The 18,661-nt window shown below is 45.3% G+C and overlaps 1 pseudogene; it reads right to left on the reverse strand.

The window, feature by feature from the left end:
- Nucleotides 1–5,876: 5,876 nt before the first annotated feature.
- On the reverse strand, nt 5,877–15,223 carry LOC123441431 (annotated as a pseudogene).
- Between the last annotated feature and the right edge of the window lie 3,438 nt (nt 15,224–18,661).

Consider the following 18,661-nt stretch of genomic DNA (forward strand, 5'->3'; position numbering starts at 1 on the left):
CGCTAATTCATAGGGGCACGTGCATAGCCGTCATTAGTAAGGTAAGTCTGCTTCAATACGAAATCAGTGACAATGACGTGTCAATGGCTCGTTCAGACGGCGGTAGTGGACGTTTCATTGTCCAGGGACCTTGATGCACTTTTTATTGTGTTTTAAGTTTTTATGAATTTTTATAGTAGATCTAGATCCCTTTGAAAAATACATACTATATTAAGTTTTTTAAGGGAACAACCAATAAATGTATTTTTTATATAGAAAGAAAAAAAAACACAAAAAGCAAGAAAATTGAGGGCGCTCTGATGTTTTTTTTCGTCGTACCTGGATGCTACGTGCGCAACAGGACTCTCCGGCCCATACTGGCCCAACAAGTGCGAGCCCGTCGTGGATAACTCGTCGTCTACCTCAGTCACTAGCACACACGCGCCGGAGCGAGGGAGCGCGTGTGTGTCGCCGGCGGGCTGCGCCGTCCGGCCGGACCGATTCCCATCAGTGGCTAGCTAGGGCTTCCCGTCAACCCGTGGCAAGTCTTCAACGGAGCAGCCCGCACCCGATTCGCCGTCGGAGGGGCTCGATCTCGCTGGCGGACCGCCTCTTCCACAACAGGGTGTGCAGCCAAGTTCAAGCGTACCTTCTGTGAATTGTCATGTTATATCTCCGATTTAACTCAAATTCTTAGAATCAAGATCGAATCGAATGATTGATTATGTTAAATGGCATTGAGGAATTAATATTCTCTTTGGCGGATCTGTTCATATACATAAATGCTGCTCTGCTGTTTTAGTGTTTGTGTCTGCTCTGTGCTTCTATGTAATAAAAATTGGGAGAAATCCTACCAGTTAAGCTGGCTGATTGGTCTATACTTCCTCCGTTCCAAAATAAGTTACACGACTTTGTAGAGGGAATATATATTGGAAAACGTTACCTTTCAACCGACGGATCCAGCTTTCGTGTCCACCGTCTCCTTTGTTCGCCACGTGGCCGGGCGAACGAGCCGTAACTCGTTTCCTGAAACAACTCCATTGTTTCAGAACGTTGTTCCTGCAACTTGGAAGTAGTTGCAGAAGGAGGAAACACAGGCATGACGACGACGGCTTTCACGGGAAGAGCTCGCCGGCCGCCCCGCCGCCAAGAGCTCGCCGGCCGCCCCGCCGCCAAGAGTTTCCCTGCTCGCTAGGTAGTGGTTCTGCAACTTAACCTTTGTTGCAAAAATTCCTGAAACATGACCTTTGTTGCAAAAAATTCTCCCGCAAAAACGAAGAAAAAAATCCTGCAACAAGCAAATTGTTTCTGAAACTCGACAGTTGTTTCAGGAATTGTTAGGTCCAAAGTTATTTATTTTTTGCAACAAAACGATTGTTTCTGCAACTTGACCGTCGTTTCAGGAATTTTTTGATGCCCGACGAAGCACCCATCGGCGGATCAACGGCTGCTCGCCTCGATCGTACGGTCGTGCGGGTGACGAATGTATATAAAACATCCGTCGGTGGATCCGTAGCAGCCCCAATATATGTTTAGTCATTTTTAATGTCAAATTTATGTCCCTCCGTGTGCAAGATTGCTTGTCAACAAGTTCATGAAACTTTACGAAATGTAATGTTCTTAAAATTGCTTGCTCTTGGTCTTATACCAATTTTTATTCACGTATTAGAGCATCTCCAACAGTCGCGCTAAAATAGCGCCGCGCCGTAAATTAGGTCGTTTTAGCGCGCGCGCAACGCGACGGGTGGCTCCAGCGGGCGCGCAAAAACGACGCGCGCGGCATATGCAGTTCAACGCGCTGGCCGAAACGCAATCGTGCGTCGCTTATTTGATGCGCCAGCTCCCGTGCGCTGGACTCTCGCGCGCTCGCTCTCCCACTCCCACCCCCATCCAGCCGTGCTTCCCCGGCCTATCCCCGCGCCGCCGCCGCCCGCGCCCCCCGGCGACCGTTCAGGCGCTTCCCCGGCCTATCCCCGCGCCGCCGCCGCTGCCCGCACCCCCCGGCGACCGTTCAGGCGCTTCCCCGGCCTATCCCCGCGCCGCCGCCGCCGCCTGCGCCCCCCGGCGACCGTTCAGGCGCTTCCCCGGCCTATCCCCGCGCCGCCGCCGCCGCCTGCGTCCCCCCGGCGACCGCTCAGGCGCTTCCCCGGCCTATCCCCGCGCCGCCGCCGCCGCCAGCGCCCCCCGGCGACCGCTCAGGCGCTTCCCCAGCCTATCCCCGCTCTTGGGACATCCCGTGCGAGTGCGACGGAGGACTGAAAGGGTAGCCCGTTTTGTTGCCTCCTATCATCCCATTTGGCGTCCCGCAACGCACAATGAACTTCAGAAGGATCTGATTGAAGAGTGGTGGGCATGGCATGGACGAGAAAGAGCATGATTTCTGCATTCGACATTGTATTGTTCATGAACTATTGGTTGTGTTTATTGCATTATTTGTTGAACGATAAACTATTTGTTTGAGTTGTAATGACTATTTATTGTTGATTTATTTTGTTTGTTTGATCATTTTTGCTCCTATTTTTTGAAATGTATATGTGGTTTATGCGTGCTGCGCGCGCTGTATTTTTTGGGGCTGCTGGAGCGGCGCGCGCGCTGCATTATAGCGCGGCCGTTGGAGCCAGCGCCGGCGGCCGCGCTAAACCAGCCGAAGCGCACGCGGCAAACAGGTTTTTTGCGCGCGGCGCGAAGCGCGGCTGTTGGAGATGTTCTTAAAACTTAGTGTCCAAAACTCAAATTATGACAAAAAACTGTTGTCTACTTGTACAAAACTGTAATGTTCTCTGCAATTGGGGATTTTTTTTTAAATGTTTTCTGTATCCATGGGGATAAATTTGTTTGCATGCCATTCAATTCATTATATATTGTCGAGCTGTGCAGTAGTGAAAAGCCCTACTGTTATATTTATTTATGTATTAGATTAGATAGAGATAGAGATTTTGCTATCTGGTCACATAGGGCTGATCGATTTGTTGATAGTATCTCCTTCTAATTCTTTTTTTTTTTGAGCGGGGAAAGCCTGACGGCTTTTATATTGCATTGGGAAACACAGTTACATCATTTGCTAGTGTATCAATAAGGAAACCGGGAGGCTCCTCCATCCACTTTATAGTCCTAGTGGGTTCAGCAAACCTAGCTAGAGTATGAGCTACCATATTTGCTTCCCTTGGGCAGAAAACAAATTGTATCAGGGAGAAGTTCTTGGCGAGGAAAGAGCACTCTTCGTATAATGCCGCCGCTGGACCTAGTGAATTGTCGTCGAGTAGCATGGTGTCAACCACATCCTGGCAATCAGATTCCACAAGGAGTTGTTGTACCTCGACCTCACTGGCCAAAAGTAGTCCATCTCGCAACGATCTCGCTTCCGCTGAACTGGCATCTTCGACAAAGGGTATATCGCTGCATGAGCCAGCTATGAAGACCCCTTTGTTTGATCGCAACACTGCACCGGTGCTACCTCTCCCCGAGTCTGGCGAGAAGCCAGCATCCACATTCAGCTTGTAGGTACCATCAGGCGGCCGTTGCCATCCATGTCGAACAACACCCGGGGTCCTCTTCCTCGCCCTTACAAAGTTCTTCACCAGTGCCGATATTGCATGTGCCGATCTTGGTGGATCAGCAACATGTTCCCCGTGAGTAAAACTCCTCCTTTCCCACCAGACATACCAGACCGTTGTCGCAATTAGTTCAGCCCAATCAACATCCAGAACATTTGCATTAATGGTGCTCTTGGATAGCATCAGTTCAGATAGGACCGCACTCCCGTTCTACTCCAGATCACACACTTGGTTTACTAGTTCCAGGAGGCCAAGAACCCTCCATACTTCCTGTACTCTAGGGCACTGGAAAAGAGCATGCTTAATACTTTCACAGTCCAGTGAGCAAAGCGGGCATTGAGAACTGGTCATGATGTGTCGGTTTGCCAAAACCCCATAGCATGGTATAGCTCCTAGTAGTGATTTCCATATATGGATTTTGATCTTTGCACGCAGCCTCAACTTCCATATGGTCTTCCAAATAGGGTTATTACCTGAGGAATGATTTGTATTCGTCCTCCTCAACTTTCGCCCATGTTGGTGATCCCATTCTTGGTGATATGCCGATCTCACAGAGAACATGCCTCGCTTGTCTGGGTGCCAGGAAACGAAGTCATCCATCATTCCCACCGCCAGGGGAATATTTAAGATGCGCTGTGCATCAATTGGCCAGAAGATATCCGTGATGAGCTCCTCATCCCATGATCTGCTATCCATATCTATAAGTTCAGAAACTTTAGTTAGCACAATATTACTCCGTGGAGTCATAGGTTTCTGTTGGGGCTGCTAGGTATCCACGGATCCTCCCAGATTTTAATAGAAGCTCCATCTCCCACACGCCAAATGATGCCTTGTCTGAATGTTTGTAATCCACTCCACACACTTTGCCATGTGTAGGAGCTCCCCTTCTTTAGGGTACAGTTAAGCAGATCACCATCTGGGTAATATTTGGCCTTGAGAACCCTTGCACACAATGAAATTGGATAACATAGGAGCCTCCAAGATTGTTTTGCTAGGAGAGCTAGGTTAAAACATTGGATGTCTCTAAACCCCATACCTCCTTTTTCTTTTGGCACGCACATTTTCCACCATGCAAACCAGTGCATGTGTTTTTTCTGCTCTCCATCACCCCACCAATACTTTGAGATAGCCGATGTAATCTCATTACATATCTCCTTTGGTAGTTTGAACACAGACATGGCATAAGAGGGAATAGCTTGTATTACTGCTTTGAGCAATATTTCTCTTCCCCCCACCGAGAGAAGCTTCTCTTTCCACCCTCTGATCTTACTCAGAACTCTCTCCACCAGGTGCTGGAAGCAGTCTGCGCGATCCACTCCAACAATTGGCGGCAGGCCTAGGTATTTCTCCGAGATAGCTTCGGCCATGATGTTGAGAGTGGTGCAGATTTCCACTCGTGCTTGGACTGACGTACACGGGCTAAAGAACAGCGCTGATTTCCACTCGTGCTTGGACTGACGTATCTCCTTCTAATTCTTTCTGAAGATTTAATTATATTCTCTAACGAAAAGGTATGTTTTCTTAAACCACCCTGATGCCTTTGGGTTCAGTCGAACCCGATAGCAGCTTGTGTTAATTTACTGCTATTCTGCATTAGTCCTTGTTGAGTGGTTCAACTCAAGTACTCATTTTAATCTGTTTCAGGTCCCTCCGTGAGAGGACCATTTGTGATGCAAGCTATGGATGTTGCATTTTTCTTAAGGGAAAAGCAAATTTCACCTCTTTGCTAGGGAGCAATTTTTTCCAGCTTGGTTCTTTGAATCTTGGTTTAGGGCACTCAAGTCCTGGTCTAGCTGTTCTCGAATTCTTCCAGGCTACGCTACTGTTAGAATTTACAGCTTACAGCATTGATAACTTGCCATATCTACTGATCAACCTTTAAAAGGGATTTCATATTTGTTAGTTCCTGTCACGAGGTGGGGTCATGGAGACCGGAGTGTTTAGCCCATGCACGATCGTTCAGAGTTGCGTGGCCGCAGACTAGACTACAATAGTTTGGATATTCGTTCATTTCTACATATATAATATAATTTCTTGGGAATTATTTAGTGGTTACCCTTATTCTCTATTTTGGTTGGACATCTGAGAATAATTCTGAAGCAGTGTTACTCACTTGCACTCAGGAATTGTTGTTGAAATGTTTAGTTCAACTTACTAGGTATCGCATGGGCGGAGCTAGATAGCTACTTGGGTGTACAAATGCACACCCAATATTTCTGCTACAAGGTTGACTACCTATTTATAATACACGCATATGAACTAGATAAATTAGAAATTGTAGTAAAGCCCTGATTTTTAAGGAAATCTGTACATGGAGGGGCTTACATGCAGTCTGATGAATCACTAACATGCCATCTTGAGCTGAGGAATTAAAGGTGAGGATTCCATGCAACAGTCTGGAGGGTGGTGAGGCAGTGCCTGAAGCTGAGCCGGATCAGCCGTCTCCAGCGTCTTCACCACCTGGTGCATGGTCGGCCGCAGCAGTGGGTTTGGGTCGATGCACCAGAGCGCCACACGCGTGAACCGCTCCACCCTCTCCATGTCCTCGACAGTGTCAACGTCAGCGTCGCCGTGCAGCATCAGCTCTGTCCTCTGCACGGTCACCATGCTGCGCTGCCCATCCGAACAGCGTGACCGTCTCATCATCCTCCTCCTCACCCTGTGACAGGTCAGGATGCATCACCGGCTCCTGACACCTCCGGCAGCAAATCAGCTCCAGCAGCACGACTCCGAAACTGTACACATCCGCCTTGGTGTCCACGCGTGCGTCGCTGCGGAGCCACTCGGACTCGGGTGCGATGTATCCTCCCTCTGGTGCCCCTGATGTGGGTCACTGTTGTGTGCACCTGCTGGCTCCCCAGCAGCTTGGAGATCCCGAAGTCGGTGATCCTCGGGACTCCACGGTCATCCAGCAGGATGTTGTCGGGCTTGATGTCACAATGGATGATCGGTGCGCTGCAGCCATCGTGAAGGTACTCAAGCCCCCGGGCGATGGCAAGGGCGGCCTCAAAGGATCTGGGTTGAAGAGGACGCTACGGAGCGATCCGCCTGGCATGAACTCGAAAACCAGCATACGGTGCTTGCCTTCTTTGCAGTAGCCGATCATGCGGACCAAGTTTCGGTGGTGGATCTGCCCGATGGATTGTACCTCGTTTGTGAACTCCTGCTCGCTGTACTCGTTCGAGTCGATGAGCTTCTTCACAGCGATGAGATGCGGATGCGGCTGGGGTGATCTTATCGTTCCTTTGTAGACCTCCCCGAAGCTCCCTTTACCCAGCAGTTTCTCAAAGCCATTGGTGGCTTGATAAAGCTCCTTCCAGCTGAATGCTCTTACGCTCGAGCTCAACAACCGCTGGCTCTCTCTGTTCCTGCCAAGGTAATGCTGTGCCAGAAGGCCACCGACGGTGATCAACAAAAGAACGCCCAAGCAAATGACGACAACCTTGTAGGCCAATACGTTTCTCATTCTGGCCGTTGCAATCTCCTCAGAATTACTTGTCCGCACCTTGATCAGTGCCTTTGTCGTCACATTGTTTCCCTGCCGTCCATACGCGAGCGCCCCCAACTCCGCACAATCGGATCCACCGATCATCAACGCGGCCACACAGAAGCAGTCGTTGAGGCAGTAGTCCCGGCACTACTCCTCCGAGATCGACGGGAACTTCTTGTAGTATATCGACACCTCCCAAGTGGTGTTTGGCAACTCTACGAGCGAGAACTTGTCAGGGATGTTCTCCTCGCCGCAGCTCTTCTGCTCCAACTTTGGCGTGCAGCCACTGTCACTATGCTGTGTGTCGATGTAAGTGTACCCGCTTGGGCACAGGCAGTTGAGCCGTTCTTTGGTCTCCACGCAGTAAGACCCTGGGCCGCACATACCTTGCATCCTGGTTGTCTTCATCTTGCAGCCCCCTTCATCTGGGAGCGTGCCTGACACGGTCCAGGATGTTGTGTTCTTGCCGCCGTCACCATTTCTAGGGCGGACGTAGGTACGAACGATGCCATCGGGGTCCATCCTAACGAACTGGAAGTAGTTCTTGCCGGCGGGCACGGGCAAAATCAAGCTGTGGACGGTGCCATCATAGAGTGTGTAGCTGAGCTGGCCAAGATCGTCGAAGGTGATTGTTGTGTTGCCCTTGGGGCCATTAGTGCCCGTATCCCAGTACGCGTTTTCAAATATGTCACCGGTGAAGAGGTCGACGCAGAGGACGACGTTACCGTCGTTTTGGGCAGCCAAGCTGAAGCGACCGGTGGTGAACTCTGTGTCCGCGCGCTTGGAGAAGAGAAACCCCTGCAAAGATTGCCCCGGCAGGAGCGTGTCTGTCGGGAACCCAAAGCTCTCCCGGAGCACGCCGCCATCTCCGAGGAACTGGACGTTACCGGAGTCTCTTAGCACGAGAACGAATCCACGCTTCATGCTGGGGGTCGCGGCCTTCCACAGCTCTACGCTGCCGTCGGTGAGCGTGAGCTGGCCATCGGCCGGGACGCTGAGGACGGACCGCGCCGTGGCGTTCGGTGTGGAGCCCATGGAGGACGCTTTCGCGAACCACACCACAGACTCTGGGGAAGAGTTGTCGTCACCGAAGCGGAACCATGTGGCGAGGAGGAACTTGGTCGGGTCGGAGTCGTGGGCGCGGAAGCCGAAGGCAAAGCCGCCGGACGGGCTGGTGATGTAATCGGGCGGCATCAAGGTGTCCCCTGCGGTAATTTAGTCCTCCATATATAACTTGGTCATGTAGTGCTTCCATATGTCTTCATCTTCTCTGTTCACTTTATCAAATTGGGAGCAACACGTTTGTCTTGCTTCGTCAATGATTTATAGATCTTGCTTCCTTTAGATGGATGACTTTTTCAAAGACATAATTTAGTCCTCTCTTTGCATATTTAAATCTCTAAGGTGCAGATATTTCCAAGAGTTGTCAACCAGTCTTCATCTGCAAGAGAGCGACAGCAGTAGGTGGAGTCAATTGGCTCGGTCTTGCACCGCATGGGGTGAAGAAAATTGAGCCGAACTGGTGCACAGAGGATGGACCTAGTGTGTTGTAATCACTTTTATTTGTACTATCCTTCCCTGGCTTATAATGATTTTGACTGGAGTTATTAAATAATTAATGATGCATGACTTCCGGGACCAATCCTTTTCTTTCTGTTAGTTTATTATTGCAGAACAGGGCAGGTGCTTTACCTTTTCATTAAGAAAAAAAATCAACATGAACTGTTGGCAATCTCTGTTTCCGTTATGTGCCGAGTGCTTTTGTCTACAATGTTTTCTGTCCATCTGAATTTTAGTCTGCTGATTTGCTTGTAGCAGTAATTTATGATTGCAACTATATATACTGGGTTGGTAAAGAAAGAACTGTCAACATCATATTTCTGAATGCTGTAGAATTTGTAGTAAGTTGTGTATATGGTATGACAATTGCTATAGTGCTATTGTGGAACATTGGGGTTTTATACTTTGTATCTATCTGATACTAGTGCAAAGAAACACAGCGCTGGGCACAAATTTGTGTGAGAAATAGAAGGTATAAATGGAGCAATTTCAATCACCTGTGCAAAAATAGCCTTTGGAACCTCAAAATCTACTTGATCTGTATGATTTCTACATCCTCTTATTTGTATTTTCTGGAAAAGATTATTGATATGCAAAGTCCCCAGTTCATTTGCTCAAGAATGTTGGTTATCTTAGATCTTGGTGGATTGCAGTGGTTGCCAGTGGTGAAGATATTCCACTGGTGCATGACATCGGCGGCAACCCACATGCCTTGAGGCAAGGCTCACTATGTTGCTTTCAGACTAGCTTGGTGAGTACTTCGTATCATCACACAGACCAATAAACTGATCATTCTGCTCGTTTATTACAGCTTTCTCAAGCATAGGAGTTTAGAACAGTATTTCTGAGTTCCCAATTGTTGACTACTAATTACCATTCTGATTAATGGCAATGTACTGTCACACTTGGGATTAAACTCTGGGTTTATTGAACTTACATGCCTGCACAAACATCAAGCATTCAGTATACTACTTACACAGAAACGACACAACCATGTGTAGTATTAAGAGACGATGCTATAATTGCAGCTTCGCTTTCGTCTTTAGATACTTTTGGTAAAAGACTGTAGTTCTAGTTGTTCATTTTTGGTGCAGATCACTGCAGCGCGCTGGTTTCTGTTTCTCCTTCATGTTCTACTATAAGAGAACCAGACAAGATGTACATCCCATGCATCTCCATGGCTGCATCACATATTGCCATTCGCTCTCTGGGTTGCTGCTTTGAGCAGGACAAGCCAAGCCCAATGACAGGAATGGAACACTCCTCAATTCTATCCCTTTGCATTCTATCATTGGCACCATCGTGCACCAACATTGTAGGATCAGGTATCTCCAAGATCCTGCCAGGAAAAGCAGCCTCTGGGAACTTGTGAAGATCCAACGAATCTCTGAACATGTCGTCTGTTGGGCTCCTACCCGTAAACATCTCATACAGCAATATCACAAGGCTATACACATCGCCAAGAGTTGAGGCTGAAGAACCTTCGCCGTACTCTACAGTTGTGCAAAAGCTTATACTGATCACCATGCCATGTTACATAATATCTGGAATTAAAGATAAATATGGAGGAATTGGAGTTATCTGGAGAAATATAACCAATGGAATTGGAACCTGAATTTTCATGCCCTCGCATTCACTTCCAGAAAGGATTCTTGATATGCCAAAATCTCCAACTCGGGCACTGATGTCTTCTGGGAGAAGGATGTTCCCTAGATTGAGATCACAATGACTGATTTGTGGCTGGCAATGACTGTGAAGATGGTCCAAGGCATCCATGATATCGACAGCAATGCCTGGTTCTAGTGAGCGATTCCTTGTTTCTGTGAGTTTAGAATACTGTAGAATTGATTTATATCCTTAAAAAATGAAGTGAACTACCTTTGTTATGGACCGTCAACTGTTTCTTCTGATTTTCTCTATGGAATAAACCATTTGCTCGGCATGGTCTGCATGATTCAGTGGTCCTCTATTTTAAGCTGATGATCAGGCACCTTCAAACTTTCTTTGGAACATGTTCTATAAAAAAAATCAAAGCCAATTTGGGGATTTTCCAACTTTATCTTGTTAGATTTTGATTTGGAAACTTATTAACACTGTATGATCATACATAATTTGGGGCACCCACTGCAAGGGTTTCAGACTTCAGCAGATACCATAATCATGAATCATTCTATATGTATGATGTATTCACATACGTCATGGTGTTAACAAAAAAAATATTATCTTCGGCACTACAAACTGCATCAATTGATCAAGTAACTACACATTCATTAGTTGGATATCATTGCATGGGTGGTTTATCTTGTCTGATGTATCGCCAAATTGGCAAATATAAGGTATGCATCTCTGAAGCTGCGTGTCTTATTTGCATTTGTGATGTGATGTGCTTATTTTACAATCTGTTATAGGAAAAACGCTATGAAATTAGAGATAATTTGGCTCAAACCCATAAAATGGACAAAACTTTAACTTGGATAAGTTGGGTTATCATAATCTGTCATAAACGCAGGCTAAGTACGAGATATTTGGATGTTTCTCCAAGACGCTTCCGGTCGGTCGACCATCAACGATATTGGTATGTGTTTTTATGGGTGTATATTTTCTCTTGATTTTTTTGTTGATAAAAAAATAATATCAAAAATAAATTTAAACCAAAATAAAAGTACACATATTTTTTTTTGCTACTACTGCTACACTTTCTTTGCAAATATAAATCGTTAATAAATACAGGTACAGCAATTAGACCTTCTTGCCAAGGTAAAATAGGAGTACTATTTCCAAAAGGAGGATAACCCGGGTCTTTGTATCGAGCGATGCACATTGTCATCTTGATTATGTTATATTGTTATTCAACAGAGTATAGTACACAGTTAGAAAAAAAAATGCACTAAAATTTCTTGTTATCGGTCGTAGTATGTGCACTGAGTGCGTTTGGATACGTTGCTTCCTTTGCATAGCCAGGCTACGATTAGCTTGGCTCATTTGGGCTTATTAGCTAAACACAAGCAAGCGTTTGTTGTTTGGTGTGTCTGTCTTAGTCAAGAAGGAGTCATTTTGGCTGCCCGGGGCAAGCATTCAGGTGCAGTCCTCAACTAGATTGCGACCAAAAGCTAGAAAACAAGTGCTGCACCAAATACCAATCCTTGGTTGGCTAGGCTACCTTAGCTTCTGCTATAGATCCAAACACACCAAGGGCACCTTGATAACATTTTTAGAACAACACATGGCCTGCGGGCAGACTTGGTCACAGCACACCTGAGGGGGTGACAAAACCAAAGGTCCCGGCACGGGCTGCATATCCCCCGGTGCATATCCTATTATCTTCTGGCTGCCCTATAAATATCATCCATGTCATGAGATGCATAAGGCAGCAGTGCATGCAGCATTCTTGTGGTTTCACCTAGCTGGTACGTACTGCTTCTGTCCATGCATCGCCCTCTTGCAATCTTGTTCTCACACAGCGTATTGCAATTATGAATTATGGGTCCATCTAACTGTTTCGTCATTTGTGCTGCAGATTGATCTTGGAGTAGGTCTGAAGTAAGCAAAGAAGGAGAAAGGGAAAGCAGAAGATGAGCACCACCAAGACGTCGTGGCCGGAGGTGGTGGGCTGGCCGGCGGCGCAGGCCGTGACTCAGGTCAACACCGACAGGCCTGATGTCGCGATCGAGGTGCTCCCATCTGGCACCAGTGTCTCCCCAGGGTTCAGTAGCACGCGTGTCCGCGTCTTCTTCGATGGGACTGGCAGCGTTGCGGCCACCCCACAGGTCGGTTAGGCCTGTGCCGCTGTCTTGCTAGGGGTAATCCTCCTTTTTGGGAAAAAGAAGTGGAAGACGCATTTGGTTTTATCAATGTACTCTGTTAAGAATGGAGACCTTGGCTACTTCGAGGTTGGGTATGTACTCTATAGTTGTATTGTCTTTATGTGATGTTTTGAGATAATAAGATATCTTTTATACAAGAAATAAAATGAGGACCTTTGTGGACGGAGCTGGCATATTGTAATTGTATAATGAGCTCGGGCTTGAGTAAACGCAAAAAATGTTGGTAACTCAAAGAAAATTATAGCCCGGTGTTGTTTAACACATGGTTTGACAATATAAGTTTACAATGGGTGATTCCAATGCCCCTTTTTCCAGATTAGCCCGGCTTGATACTTAACTACTTCGGCACAAAATAATGTGAGTTCAATGGAGGAAAATTGAAATGATATTGCACCCGTCGATCGATAGATTTGGTCACAGCTGTCCACGGCATATGCAATTACTACGAATCAATTTACAGTTGTTGAGATGTGATGTGAAGTGCTTATTTTACAGTATGTTGTAGGAAATAGCTACGAAACTAGAGATAAATTGGCTAAAAACCATAAAATGGACAAAAATTGATCTGATAAATTGGATTATCGTAATCTTACATGATGTCAATGGCTGACTAAGAATGAGAGATGTGCATGCTTCTCCAAGCCGTTGTCGGTCAGGCCGTCGACCAGTTAACGCTTTTACTTATTTGATAAAACAGTTGACAAAAACATAACTTAAAAACTAAATTTGAACCCAAATGTAAGTTCACATATATATAATTTAACTTTTAGTTTTATTAGTATTGATATATTCATTTCCCGACAAGTATTTCCGGACGGATGGAGTATAAATCATTACAAAAGCATATGTTGTTTTCGTCAAAAGACACATTATAAGGGATACATATTGCAATCTAATACATATGGCTTGGTAGATAACTTAATTTATGAGTTTGGTTAGTAGAAAAATATGCTTAAGCCTAAAACAATATATCTAACATGAAAATTATAATATGTTACTGCTTTTCCAAAGTTAAACAGTGTAACTCAAACTTAACCGAAAAGTTATAGACATGCATAACTGATCATAAGTATGATCTTCAATATGCATTTCACGGTGCATTTGAGTTTCACACCAGAGAAAATATTAACATCAATTTTCGTTGTGCTAAGAAAAAATACATGTGATGTGAGTGGCATGTCGGGTGTGCCACCGTGCAAGGCTTCCTAGTTGATATTTATTAATAAGTAGGTGTTTCTTGTTGTGCAAGGCTTTCTATTTCGTAAAAAAAAATCGCAAAAAAAGTATTTTCTTGTTTGGAAATTGTTTTTGGGGCCGAGCTCCATGGAGGCCTACATTTGCAATTGTCAAAATTTATCAAAATTCATGTTTCTATGTTTCAAAAATTCTAAAAAAACAGATATACATGGAGGCATAACACACGTGTAAATTCAAAAACAAAATACATTGAAATAAGAGTTGTGCAAAAAAAACAAATCTGAAGATTTTTAGTACATGATACTATTCCTCCTCAAACTTCATGATTTGTTTCTTTACAGGTCGCATTTCAAGGTATTTCATCCTGATTTTTTTACACTCACACACATCATATCCTGTATACTTGTATAATTTTTCCAGATTTTTCTAACTGAAAAGCCCAAATCTTAATTTTGTTTTCAAAGAGTTCGGCCTTCATGGAGGCCGAGCTTCAAAACGCCCCACTCCTTGTTGAGGTAATGGTAATACATAGGAGTATACACTCTGGGGGAAATGGCATAAAGGTGCGCTTAAGTTTCGGTATACACTGAGTACGTTTGGCTTGGCTCATTTGGGCGTAGCTGGCTTGGACAAGCATATATGTAAATCTGTCTGGAACCGGGACTAAAGGTCCCAACCGAATCGGGACTAATGTAATAGTCCCTACTAATGCAACTCGGGGGATTTCGAACTTAAGACCTCATGTGTACCGCCCTGCGCAGCTTACCACTTCACCTACACGGAACATGTGACTTGAGATGGGATGATTTCCTTTTGAACTAGCCTGTGGAGGACTTTTATTCCCGGTCGATGATACAAACCGGGACTAAAGATCTATCTCTAGTCTCGGTTTGTATTATCAACCGGGATTAATGACCCTCGCAGGGGCCCCAGCCTGACAAAACCTTGCACCATCCATTTAGTCCCGGTTCGTAATACAACCGGAACTAGAGGTTACTAATAAACCGGGATTAAAAGCATTTCTCGCGGACCGGGACTAATAGTCACATTAGTCCTGGTTCAAAAGCAAACCGAAACTAATAATCCAAACGTATGGTCGTTTTCTACTAGTGTATCTCTAGTCTAGCATGAAAGGGCGCCAGGCTCGCTTACCATCAAGGAGTCATTTTGGATGCCCGTGGCAAGCATTCAGGTGCAGTCCTCGACTAGATTGCGACCAAAAGCTAGGAAACATGCTTGAGTAAACGCAACAAATGTTGGTAATTCAACAGAAAATTATAGCATGGTGTTGTTTGTTACATGGTTTGACAATATAGGTTTATAATGGGTGATTCTAGTGCCCCTTTTTTCCAGATTAGCCTGGCCTGATGCTTAATTACTTCGGCACCAAAATAATGTGAGTTCAGTGGAGAAATTGAAATGATATTGCACCCAGTCGATCGACAGATTTGGTCACAGCTGTCCACAGCATATGCAATTACTACGTTGTTCAAATGTGATGTGATGTGCCGGCTACGTCAGCATCGTTGCCGGTCTTGGGGTGGTGTTGGTGCCGGTGCCAATGTCGGTGCGGTGCCAGTGTCGGTGTTGGGGTTGGTGCCACTGCCACTCTGCACCATATGTGTCAGGGTTGGTGTCACTATCACCCTGACACTCAGAGGTGATAACTAATCTGAGTGGAGGAGGAAATCTTCGGCACCGAGACCTGCAATAAAAAAAAATCTTTTCGTGAAGATGCATAAATGTACATAAAAAAAATTCTGGTTTCTACTTTCAATATTCAAATCGTGTTTTTTCTTCCGATGAAGGTGCATAAATGTTGTTTTTTCAAAAGACACATTATAAGGGATACATATTGCAATCTAATACATATGGCTTGGTAGATAACTTAATTTATGAGTTTGATTAGTAGAAAAAGATGCTTAAGTCTAAAAGAATATATTTAACATGAAAATTATAATGTGTTACTGCTTTTCCAAAGCTACAGAATGTAACTCAAACTTAACGAAAAGTTATAGGCATGCATAATTGATCATAAGTACCATCCTTATTATGCTTTTCACGGTGCATTTGAATTTCACACCAGCGAAACTATTAAAATCATTTTCGTTGCGCTAGCCCCAACTAGACATGGTCACCGTGCAAGGCTTCGTAGTAGATATTTATTAATATAAGTAGACGTTTCTTGTTTGAAAATTGTTTTTGGAGCCGAGCTCCATGGAGAGGCCTACATTTGCAATTGTCAAAATTCATATTTCTATGTTTCAAAAATTCTGAAAACAAATACAGATATACATGGAGGCATAACACACATGTCTAAATTTTCAGAAATGAGGGTTGTGCAAAAAAGTCATATCTAAGGCCTTTTAGCACATGATACTATTCCTCCTCAAATTTCATGAATTTGTTTTTTTACAGGTCAAATTTTAAGGTATTTCATCTTGATTTTTTACACACATGCACATCATATCATGTATACTTGTATAATTTTTTTCAGTTTTTTTTTAAACTGAGAAGTCCAAATTTTGATTTTTTAAAGAATTCGGCCTCCATGGAGGCCGAACTGCAAAACGCCCCACTCCTTGTTGAGGTAATGGTAGTACATAGGAGTATACACTCTGGGGAAATAGCATAGAGGTGCGCTTAAGTTTCTTACCGTCGATCGTAATCCGGTATATCTTTTGTTTTCTAATTTGAATTATAGGTATACACTGAGTACGTTTGGCTTGGCTCATTTGGGCTTAGCTAAACACAAGCTGGCGTTTGTAAATCCAAAACACACCACGCTCCTTGCCATCGAGAGCGAGTCATTTTTGCCCCCTGGCTTGGGCAAGCATATATGTGCAGCCATCGGCTAGATTGCCACCAAAAACTAGAGAACGTTTCCTGTACCAAAGACCAATCCTTGTGCTCTGATAAGTTAGGAACTCAGGATAAGCTTCTGCTATAGATCCAAACGCACAAGGGGTGCCCTGATAACATTTTTCGAATAAACATGTGGCCTGCGAGCAGACTTGGTCACAACACACAAAACGGGGTGACAAAACCAAAGATCCCGGCAACGGCGGCATATGCCTGGTGCATATTCTCTCGCTGCCCTATAAATATCATGTGGGTCGACCATGAGATGCATACATCATACAAAACACAAGTCAAGAGAGAAAGAAGGAGAAAGAAAGGGCAGAAGATGAGCACCGCCAAGACGTCGTGGCCGGAGGTGGTGGGCTGGCCAGCGGCGCAGGCCGTGACGCAGGTCGGCACCGACAGGCCTGACGTCGCGATTGAGGTGCTCCCGTCCGGCACCAATGTGACCCCAGGGTTTAGCAACAAGCGCGTCCGCGTCTTCTTCGACGGGACTGGCAGCGTCGAGGCCACTCCAACGGTTGGTTAGGCCAACGCCGCCATGTTGCGAGGTCAAACATTACCGGGCGACAGATCGCTGAAAGAGTATTTTGGTGTTATTTTGATCATTTAGAAGCGAAGATGTATTTGATTTCATTAATGTACTCGTTATGAGTGGAGTCCTTAGCTACTTAGAGGCCGTGTTGGGTGTGTACTCTTTGTCATTGTATCGATCTTGATGTAAGTTTCGAGTTGATAATACTCCATTTATCAAAGAAAAGAAATTAACGAGTGAAGACTTTTATGGACAAACATGTCATAGTTGTAATGGGCTCCAATGAACCCAACAAATTCATGTTGGTAATTCTACACAAAATTATAATCTGGTACTATTTATAATGGATGAATCCAATACCCAGTGTTTCTGGCTTAGCCCGGCTTCAAGCTTAACTGTAGTACTTCGCACCCAAAGGATGTGAGCTTAGTGGAGGAAAAAGTTAAAATGATGTTCCTAGTCGCTTAACAGGTTTAGCCACAGTTGTTCAGAGCATATGCACGTAACAAGGCTTGATTTTCGGTTGTTGAAATGAGATGTGATGTGATGTGCTTATTTTACAGTCTGTTGTAGCTCACACAACTACACGTTGTTTGGTTGTATATGTGGAATACGATTAAGAGCTAACATCTATATTTAACACACACAGTTAAACTATGTCTCGCGGCTGCGGTGGACGATAACTGCAGCCCGCGACCGACACAGCGAGCACGGAGTCTCGACGAGCGTTCCAGCTGGCGCCGTGTCAAACTAATTGCTAGCCTCGCTACCGTAGAGAAATTCCGTGCGGAGGAGCGTTGGTGCAGAGGACGGGGGAGGAGAAATGCAGTGTGTGTTAGGCGATGACGAGTGCGATGGACAATGACCATGACGAGTGCGATGGACAGTGACCATGGCACCGCGTCCGACATGACGAGCACAGAGTCTTGGACAAATGTTCATGTCAGCGCCTTGGCGAACTAGTTGCTAGCGTCCCGTTGCAGAGAAAGTCCATGCGGAGGGGCCTGAGGCAGAGGACAGGGGAGGAAAAAACAATGTGTGTCGGACCATGGCGACTGCGGTTGGATGATGGTCGTGGCATTGCGTCCGACACGACGTGCACGGGGTCGTGCGTGAGCGACCCTATCAACGTCGCCATGAACTAGTTGCTAGCCTCATCGTCGCAGAGAAAGTCCGTGGACATAAGAGGAGAAATGCAGTGCTTGCATCATGACATTGTCAGTGCAGTAGGACAAAAGAAAGAGGAGGTCAAGATGACCGATGCTAGAAACGAGTCTAGTGTAGTAGGATGTGGGCAAGGAGGTCGAGAGAAATGACGCCGGTGTCGAAAATGACGAACAAGAGGGCTTTGAGACACAGGATGAAGGAGAAGAAATACAGCATGCGCGTAATTGAGGCGTCAGGATCATCGAAACAGAAAAGTTGCAACATGAAGGCCGTATGGAACAACGTGATGAAGCCATCGGTCAAAGAAAATTTCAAATGGTCCACCGTACGCGACGAATTTGACAAAATTCATCCAAAATAGCTCCAAACATGAACACAAAATTGAGCAATTATGATCGACCAAACTACGAACCGAACGCAAAAATGGAACTGAAACTTCGATGTGCACCTTTTTTTTATAGAGCTTATTTCAAATCAAAGAACCGTTGTCCAG

This window comes from Hordeum vulgare, chromosome 3H, assembly GCF_904849725.1.
Source record: "Hordeum vulgare subsp. vulgare chromosome 3H, MorexV3_pseudomolecules_assembly, whole genome shotgun sequence".
In the NCBI taxonomy this organism is placed as follows: Eukaryota; Viridiplantae; Streptophyta; class Magnoliopsida; order Poales; family Poaceae; genus Hordeum; species Hordeum vulgare.